The sequence below is a fragment of the Chrysochloris asiatica genome, unplaced genomic scaffold (genome assembly GCF_000296735.1).
Source record: "Chrysochloris asiatica unplaced genomic scaffold, ChrAsi1.0 scaffold00119, whole genome shotgun sequence".
Lineage (NCBI taxonomy): Eukaryota > Metazoa > Chordata > Mammalia > Afrosoricida > Chrysochloridae > Chrysochloris > Chrysochloris asiatica.
Window position 1 is genome coordinate 54380 of NW_006408637.1, and position 10703 is coordinate 65082.

The 10703-nt window shown below is 37.8% G+C and overlaps 1 pseudogene; it reads left to right on the forward strand.

The window, feature by feature from the left end:
- Positions 1-4694: 4694 nt before the first annotated feature.
- The window catches only part of LOC102840484, a 13966-nt pseudogene continuing 7957 nt past the window's right edge, over positions 4695-10703 (forward strand).

Sequence of the window (10703 nt, forward strand, 5' to 3'; positions counted from 1 at the left end):
GGTGCCACCAGGTCAGTTCTGATTCATAGTGACTCTATGTACAATGACAAAACATGGCCTGTTCCTGTGCCAACCTCACAAGTATTGGTGTGTTTGAGTCTAGTACTGATGTCACCACGTCATTCTAACTCATTGAGAGTCTTCCTCTTTTTTCTAACCCTCCACTTTACCAGGCATAATGTCCTCCAGGGACTGGGCCTTCTGAAAAACAACTCCAAAGTACAAAAGACAAAGTCTCTTCCAAGGAGCAATCTGGCCGTACTTCTTCCAAAGCAGATTTGTTCATTCTTCTGGTAGTCCACAGTATTTTCATTATTCTTTACCAGCATAATAATACAAGTATATTAATTATCTCCAGTTTTTTCTTATTCAGTGCCCAGCTTTCTCATATATATATCTGAGTAGTCTGCATTTAAATAATGATGTATAATAGTCTATCATAGCCTATTTCAATCATAATAAACATTGCATAACTTCTGTGTGTTTTTCCCCAGAGGGATTTTATGTTTATAATTTTGAAATTATCTTTTTATCTTTTTAATATTAGAATTCTAATGGAGGACATAAATATTTCAGTGTATATCTATCAAATTTAACTATGAATTTTTTCACTTTAGTAACTCCAGTTGCTCACAAAAGTCAAAGGATGATGGATCTGTGCAATACTGTTATAGATTGTTGTCTTTATTAGCTGCCTTAAAAGCTGTTCTGCCCCATAGCTACCATATGTACAACAGAATGAAATACCACCTGCTCCTGTACCATCCTCACAATTGCTGCTAGTTGTTATCCCTCTTTTTTACTGTTCCACCACTTCAGCATGCAAGAAGTCCTTCTCCAGGACTGATCCCTCCTGATAATATATCTGAAGTTTAAGAGACAAAGTCTGGCCATCTTGGCTTCCAAGTGTAGCATGCTGGTTGCACTTCTTCCAACACAGATATATTTTTTCTGGCAGTCCAGGCTACCTTCAATATTCTTCTCTAATACCACAACTCAAATGAATCAATTATTCTATGGTCTTCCTTATTCACTGTCCAAATTTCATGTGCATATGAGGATATTGAAAATATCATAGTTTAGTTCAGACGTATCTTAGTCTTCATACTGATATCTTTGCTTTTTGACAGTAGAAAGAGCACTTATGCAGCATAGTTGCCTAATGCAATACATCTTTTGACTTGCATGAGTGTTGACTGTGGATTCACTTACCACAGCCTATTCCAAGTGGGCAATCTCCAGGAAGAACTGCCCAGTGTCTTCCCCTGCCCCCATTTCTCTCATTATCATAGTAAAGAGTATAACTGTCCTTTTTAAAAGTTGCTCAGGTAAGACCTGTGTCACATTGCTTCAAAGCCCACCACATCTCCCTTTGTCAAGATGCTTTCACTCCTACTAAAAACTCCTTGCTTGTGTGATAAGCCTATTCTCTTGCTTTGTTATTCTTACTTAGCAGAGAAAGAAACTTTAAGTTAGCTACAAATCCCATGACAATATAAAAGGAGGAAGATGAGAATATAGCTTAAAGGGACATATTACCAACAAGAAAGAAGAACCAAGAGTGGAGTGTGTCCATTGAAGGTCCCAGCCCTGTGAAACGCCAGTATTACAGGGAAAGATTGATGCCAAGTCACGTGGAGAACTCCAAGAAATGTGATCCCTGTTGTTGTTGATAACTGTCTTCAAGTTCTGACTCAGTGTTTCTGTGGGGATTTTGGGGAGTAGTGGGTGGGTTTCAACTGCTGATCTTTTGGTGAGCACTCCAGCGCTTATCATAAGAGACAAGGACTTTTCCCCAGAGCTGGTGCTCTGAATTTGAAGCTCTGGTAGCGTAGTGGTTACAAATTGGGCTGTTAACCTCAAGATCAGCACTTCAAAACTACCAACTGTTCTGCAGGAGAAAGATGAGGTTTTCAACTCTGGTAAAACTTTACAACCTCAGAAACTCTGTACAGGGTCGCTATGCATCAGAACCAACTCCATGGCACATAACCACTACCAAACTGTGATGAAATAAATTTCTGTTTAATATTTCTGTTGTTGTTGTTGTTGTTAAATGCTGTCTAGTTGATTCTGACTCGTAGCAATCCTATACAGCGTTTCTGAGGAGCAGCTAGTGGGTTTGAACTGCCAATCTTGTTCACAGTGCTGATCCTACAATGCCACAACAGAAGTCCTTTTCTGTTATAGCAGCACAATGTAACTAAGACAATCTCCTTGTTCTTGAAGGAATTCCTCTTGTTCTATGTACAGGTTCCTCATGAACAAAATTAAGTGTTTTAGAATACTCATTCATTTGATTGCTATCCATTGTTATGATACACAAGTCAAATGTCTTTGCATAGTCATTAGCAAACATGTAAATATCTTTCTGGAATTCTCTGCTTTTAAACAGGAACTATTATACCACGGGTGCTGTGGGTTAATGCACCAGACTGTAAAGCCATTTGAAATGCAAAGTCAGCAGTTCAAGCTCATCAGCTACTCCTTGGAAACTCTATACAGGGTCATTATGGGTTGGAATTGACTCGATGGCACTTAACAACAACAACAATTAACAACAAAAGGAGTTCTGGTAGCATAGTGGCTATGAATTGGGTTGCTAACCTCAAGGTCAGCAGTTTGAAACTACCAGCAGTTCTGTGGAAGAAAGATGAGGCTATCTGTTTCCGTAAAGATTTACAGCCTCGGAAACCCTATACAGAGTTTCTATGAGTTGGAACCAACTTCATGGCACACCCCCATTATCATCATCATAACAACAACAACAACATCTGACATCAACAATGATATACCTCCTTGGGTCACCTTTCATTGGAATGGGCAAAAGTATGGCTCTCTTCCAATCTTGGCATAAACAAGTGAGTGGCTTCAATGATGCACCAGCTTATTGAAATGTTTCCATTTACAATTTGTCAGGTCCTGGAGGTTTGTTTTCTGCCAATGCCTTCAGTGAAGTTTGGACTTCTTCCTTCAATAACATCGGTTCTTGATTATATGCTAACTCTCGAAATAGTTGAGTACTGATCAATTTATTTTAGTACAAATATTTCTTTAACCTTTTTTTGATGCTTTTGAAAGGAATGATGTCAACTTCATAATCAAAAAAACGCATAATCAGATCTATTTTTAAGTACAATACTATCTGATGTAGGATAATATCCATACACTTACAAAGAAGGCCAGTTAGTGACACTATTATTCAAATGTACAAACCAGCTATTAAGTCAATGATGAGGAAATCAAAGAATCCTACCAACTTCTTTGCACCATTTGTTTGTCAGTTTGTTGTACTGTGGTGCCTTGCATGTTATTGTAATGCTGGAAGCTATGTCACCATTATTTTAAGTAACATGTTGGACAGGTTTCAGAAGAGAATACAAACTAAGACAGACTAAACATAAGGAGAGGAAAACTACTACTAAATGTTTAGCACTAAAAACCTCATGAAGTGGAATGAAATATTGTTAGATATAATACCAAAAGATGAAAACATTATGAATAGCATTGTCAGATATAGTGCCAGAAGATGAGCCTCTCAGGTTTGAAGGCATTCAAAATATGACTGGGGAAGAACTGACCTCCCCAAAGTAAAATTGACTATAATAATATGAATGGAGCAAAGCTTTGAGGACCTTCATCTGCTGATGAGGAGAAACAAAATGAGGAGAAATAGCTGTAAGACTACATTAGTAACGGGAATATGAAATGCACAAAATATGAATCTCAGACAACAGTAAATTGTCAAAAGTGAAATGTAAGCCATAAATACTGATATACTAAGCACTGTTGTTGTTATTGTTATTAAGTGCCATTGAGTATGTTCCAACCCATAGCAACCTTATATAGGGTTTCTGAGGAGAAGCTGGTGAGCTTGAACAGCCGACCTTGTAGTTCTAAGCATTATTGAGCTTAAATGGACTGCTAATAGTCACTTTGAATCTGACAATCATATGGTTTACTATACCAGTAACAACAAATTAAAGATGAGTGCTGTTGCATTATCAGAAGGAACACTTCAAAATCTATCTTGATGTACAATGTTGTCTATGATAGGATAATATCTACATGCCTTCAAAGAAGATAAGACAGTAGGACTGTTATTCAGATTTATGAACCAACCACTAAAGCAAGTGATGATGAAACTGAAAAATTCTACCAACTTTTTCAGTCTGAAATAAATCAGACATACAATCATGATGCATAGATAATTACTCGTGATTAGAATGTGAAGGTTGGAATCAAGAAATAGTTGGAAAATATAGCCTTGGTGATAGAAATTATGCTGGAAATCACATGATAGAATTTTATGAGACCAATGACTTATTCATTGCAAATACCTTTTAAACAATATAAAGGGCAACTATACACATGGACCTTTCCAGATGGAATATACAGAAATCAAATTGAGTAACTCTGTGAGAAGAGACAGTGGAAAAGCTCAATATCATCAGACTAAACAAGGCCAAGGGCAGACTATGGAACAGACCATGAATTGCCCATATGCAATTCAGGATGAAACTGAAGAAAATTGAAACAAGTACATGAGAGCCAAAATATGACCTGGAATATATTCCACCTGAAATTAGAGACCATTTCAAGAACAGTTTTGATGCAATAAGCACTAGTGACTAAAGACCAGAAGAGCTATGGGATGACACCAAGAACATCATACTTGGGACCGATTCATATAGAAACTGCTTAAATGAATCTGTGCCAGGTGAGAGAATCTTCAGAGGAAAATGGCTGAGAGTCCCACACCTACTCCATGATCTATGACTCACACTAAGTGAACTAGAGAACTGCTTTCAGAAGCAAACAACCAGCTACCCTTCTCTGGGGGTGAAGAGAAATCTTGTATAAAACCATCACCATCAAAAAAACACTGTTCTGACAGCACTGTAGAAGCAATTCTAAGTTGGAAAATAAACAAATAGTTGAGTCAGTTTCTGCATATTCTTGCTCTCCAAGTCCTCAGTCTCCTCAACAGAAGCCACGGGCACAATCTATTGTCACTGATTCTGTGGTTGTGCCATCATCGCATTTGCACACCAAGAGGGTGCTGACCTCAAGATTGGAAGAAATTACAACCTCTTCAGTTAAAACACCCATGCAGAAACTGGCAGAGCAACAGTGCCACTGGGAGAATACTGATCTGGCAGATGATGAACACGAAAGCTCAGTGTTCTCACCAGAAACAGCAGACAAAAGGCTGCCTCCCCTCCTAAACCACACCTTTCAGATGCCTCAGCAAATCCACTTGGCAGAACAGGACACTGGCCAACCTTGATGCAACTATTTGCCCTTGGTAAGATGATGTAAGTCACTCATCTGCAAAGCAAAACAGTGCACAAGGACAGCATTGTACCGCTTGTTTATCCAAATCTTTCTTTGCAAGGGAGCATCTGCTAGGATCATTAACAGCAGTGTTAAGCAGGAAGCTACATGCTGTTCCCAAAGAGATGGTGATGCCTCCTTGAATAAAGCCCCATCCTCCTCAAAGGCTATGGATACATCTTTGAGCTCCATTTCCAGCTTTATGAAAGCAGCTTCTTCCATATATAAGTCTTTTACTGTGTCCATCACTGATGCTAAAACAATGTGAAGTACAAAATCCTGAGCTGCTTCAGGAAAATTCTGTTAGTTCTCTGAAAACAGAGGTATCAAAACCAATTGTGCCTATTTGGCCTAGCCTCGATTGCTTGATAGTCAGAATTTGACTAGAGGAAGACAAAACAATTTGTGATAAAGGAAATGAGTGTAAATTGTTACAATTGATGAACTTGACATATACTTATGGATGTAGTAGCTCAAAATATGAACTGAGAGAGAAGGAGTCTTCATATCAAGTATCAATTCTATCCCCTCTGTATACAGGATAGATAGGGACGGGCAACTTAGACATTGACTACCTAAAATGAGGGGGCGATAAAGGCCACAAAGTGACTGACTTACAAGTTTTCAAGAGAGAGTTTAGTTTAAGAGTGTGTGGGGGAAGATAGAGCCCCTACTGAATAGTTTTCATCTTGTCTAGATGGGTCTGGTGAAAAGAGGTGGGGATAAGATTCTTATGATTCAATAGTGAGTAATTGTTACCATGACTAATTGTGACTGTCACAACTATAAAGCTAGAAGTTTTGTAACAAAAAGGGGGCATAGTTAATCTTACAGCCCCAAAATAGAGGACCCTAGGACCATCAAGGAAGAAGAAACCAAGCGGAATGCAGGACCCTATCCAGAGAAACAGTGACACCAGAGATGGAGACAGAGATGAGGACATGGAGAGATAGAGCAGCTGAGGGCTCTAGAGTCATGGAAAGAGAAAGGCTGTGTGCTGGTGAACAGGAGACAGGCTTGCAGAATGTGTCCTTTTGTTTTTTAAATTATTACATACGCCTGAGTGTTTTTGTGTACAACCCCCATCCTACCTCCCAAAAAAGAAAAAAAAAAAAAAAACAGAAGGAATGGAAGCAAACACTCTTGACTGATGGGGGAAAAAAATTGTGAAATCTGCTTTACCTCAAATAGTTCGGGCCAATGAAGAGCTAAATAAAAATTTCCCTACAGTCTCAGTCTAAAGAAAAATCCACAGGAATTAAGCCTTTTCTAAAACACTTTAGGGAGTGTTGTCAAGAACATCACAAAGGAAGTCCAGCTCCTAGCACACCCCATAGGACCCCAATTATCACTCCAAATCCAAAGGCCATTCAAGAAAAACTATTCATGCAAAACACATCTTCATCTGCTACCCATTTAGCAAAGCAGCTTAAACAGGAACATGAAACAGAAGTAGCATGTCTTTGTGGATAATTTGACAAGGATAATTAATCTAATGCAGAAAAAGGAGAAAACTCAAGAACCAAACATGAAACCAATAAGAAAATCCATTGTCATTACACTCCCCTCAAAAAATTCCAAGTTGTGGGGAGGCGGGAGTTGGTGGCCGCTAGGATGGTGGTGCAGTGAAGTTCGACATCAACAATACCACAGAATACCAGGCAAAGCAGATCCAGGGCAGAGCTCCAAAACTCGGAAAAACAGAGATAGGAATATTTAAAATGTTTGAAGGCTTATAGCTAGTAGAACTTACAGCAAAAGTAAGAAATCGTGTACTTTTGATTCCACCAGGTTCAGCGTCCCTGAGCCGACAACTCTGGTGAAACCAAATGGCAAGTCCAAGTGGGGGAGCAGACACACCACAGAAAAATGCCATAGGAACCTCAGCGCAAAGGTGGACAATATACTTTGTTGGTTTTGCTTTGTTCTGATTTTCTTTCTTTTTTTGTATCTGTTCTTTGGTCCCCCCACTGTTTCCCCACCTCCTTTCTGGTGACTAGAGGGGGAGACTGAGCGAGTGGACACCCCCTATCCTCACCACTGGTGGGTTTTTCTGACACACATGCACACAGATAAAGTCAGCCCAACAGCTGACCCTGAACTGGCTATTTTGTTTTATTTTAAAATATGGGACAGTTTAGGAGAGAGGTGTAGAGAAGGAAATAGAGTTTTAAAACAAAACAGGCCAAAAATTAAATTAAATCCTGAGGTACAGCATAACAGCCAACAGTGTCATGTTGAAATCTCTCAGGTAGCTTTGAAGGCAAGAAGCTGAAACGAGGAAATTAAAGTCATATTCATATTAGGCTACAGATTTTTTTTTTCTCTCTCTCCCCCCTCTCCCTTTTCTACGATTATAGAATACAGTAACCAGTGTTGTTGTTGTTGCTTTTTTGTTATATTTTTTTCTTGTTTTTGCTGGTGCTGTTTTGCTATTGTATTCCACCTTCTACCTTTGGGGGACTCTTACTCTCCCTATATTACTCAAGAAGACACAGCAACTATTGCCATATAGTCAAGCTACAACTACACTCTATAAAACACTAAAACTCAGGCAAGACCCAATACCAAAGGCCATATACCAGGGAGGAAGGCAACACCTGTGAAAGCTATTCTGAGTTAAGCAATAAGAAGAATAAAAAGGGAAGGCCACACCATGATCACATTTACCTGGAAGTAATCAGAATGCATAAAAAAATACCAAAACACATACTCAAATAAGCATTAAGGCCACAGATAAATACTAAACATGTCCAAGAAGCAAAAGCAGATGACAGTATCAGCCCATGTCCAGAAACAAGATAAAATGTCTGAGACAAATGACCTAGAGGTAGACCTAGACTCCATTCTAGAAGGAGGGCAGTCCTTGCAAATGCTTGAGAAGGAATTCAGAGAAATGATTATAAAATGTTTCAAAACACTTTACAATGGAGTTGAGAAAAATAAGGAAGAAGTCAGCAAAGTGCAACAGGAACAATCAAATAAGATAGATACAGCATTGGAAAAAATTCAAAACCAACAGAAAGAGGTCCAAACGATCAATAATAGACAATACTCTGAAAGGGCAAAAGAGTAGAATATAAGAGATGGAAGGCAGAACAAGGGAGCTGGAAGACAAATCTCTCAATACCACTAAGAGAGAAGAGCAACCAGAAAAACGGATAAAAAAAAAAATCTGAAAAAATCTGAGATTATTGTTGAACAACATGAAGAGGTATAATTTAAGAGTTATTGGAATTCCAGAACAAGAAGAATCACACAAGCCCACAGGGGAAATAAAATGAAGAACTGCTGAAAGAAAGTTTCTCTAACATCCTGAAAAGTGAAAAGACAAATATTCAAGAGGCTCGATGAACCACAGGAAGAACAGACCCCAAATGAAAATCACTGAGCCATATCATAAGCAAGCTCTCCAAAATCAAAGATAAGGAGACACTCCAGAAAGCAGCTAAGGAACATAGAAGTGTTACATTCAAAAGCAAGCAAGTCAGATTAAGCTCGGATCTCTCAGCAGAAACCATGCAAGCAAGAAGGCAATGGGGAGACATACATAAAACCCTGAAAGAAAAAAAAAAAAAACTGCCAACGAAGAATCTTTTATCTAGCAAAGCTATCAATCAAAGATGATAGTGTAATCAAAACACTCCAGGATAAACAGAAGCTAAGAGATTTTGCCAAAGCCAACACTGCACTACAAAACATCCTAAAGGTAGTTCTATGGACTGAGAACCAACAAGAACAGATAACAACCAGAGATTGACAGAAGGAAGAGTCAAGAAAAGAACAAAACTATAAAAACAAACTCAAAATTTGGGAGGTCAGTCTATGACCAAAATAATTACAATGTAAAAGAAAGCAAACGTGTAGGAACAAAGATCCAGATGGTGAGAAGGTCAGGTAGATTACAAGATAAAACAGACAGCACTAAATGCAGAGAAAAGTTAATGGACTATAAGACAACCTCAAAGAAAATTAACACTTCACAACATAGCAAAAATATGAAAATTCAAGAAGAACATGGAAACATTAAAACTATGAGGAAACTTACAAGAAAGAACACAAAAAGCATGAAATCAGCACAGAAAGACACAAAGAACAAGGAAAGCAGAAACACCACAAAAAAAACAAACATAATGGCAGAAATTAATCCATACCTATTAATAATTACACTGAATGTAAATGGGTTAAATGCACCTGTCAAGAGACGGAAAGTGGCAGAATGGACAAGAAAACAAGATCCTTCAATATACTGGCTGCAAAAGACACATCCCACACACAGAGACAAAAACAGATTAAAAGTCAAAGGATGGAAAAAAATACCAAGCTAAATGCAATAAAAAAATTGAACAGGAGTGACAGTACTAATCTCTGATAAAATAAACTTTAAGGCAAAATACAGAATAATAGCTAAAGATGGACATTATCTCATGATTAAAGGCACAATTGAACAAGATGACATAACCATAATAAATATCTATGCTCCCAATGAAAGAGATCCAAAATATATAAAGCAAACTCTAATAGATTTGAATAAAGAAATAAATGAATCTACAATAATAGTGGGTGATTTTAATACACCACTTTCAAAAATGGATGGAACAACCAGAAAGCAACTTGAAAAAAAGACAGAAGTACTGAGTAACACAATCAGCCAACTGGACCTCATAGATGTGTACAGAGCATTCAACCCAACCCAACAACAGCAAAATCACATTCTTTTCCAGTGCACATGGAACATTCTCCATAATAGACTATGTCTTAGGCCACAAAACAAATCTTCATAATTTTACAAATATCAAAATACTACAAAGCATCTTCTCAGACCACAATGCTATCAAATTAGAAATCAACATTAGGAAGACCAAGGAAATAAAGTTAAAAACATGGAAACTGAGTAACACCCTGCTGAAAAGCGACTGGGTAATAGAAGAAATTAAATGTGAATTCACAAAGTCCTAGAAACAAATGAGAATGAAAATACAACATACCAAAATCTTTGGGACACAGCGAAAGTGGTGCTTAGATGACAATTTATTGCAATAAACGCACACATCCAAAAAGAAGAAAGAATCAAAATTAAAACAATAACACAGCATCTACAACAACTAGAAACAGACAGCAGAGGGAACCTACAGCCACCAAAGGAAAAATAATAATAAAGATTAGAACAGAAATCAATGAGATAGAAAACAGAGAAACTATAGAAACAATCAAAAGGACAAGAAGCTGGTTCTTTGAAACAATAAACAAAATTGACAGACTATTGGGAAACCTAACAAAAGAAAAGATGGAGAAGACACAAATAACATGCATTAGAAACCACATGGGAGATGTCACAAAAGAACCAAAGGAAATCAAAAGAATAA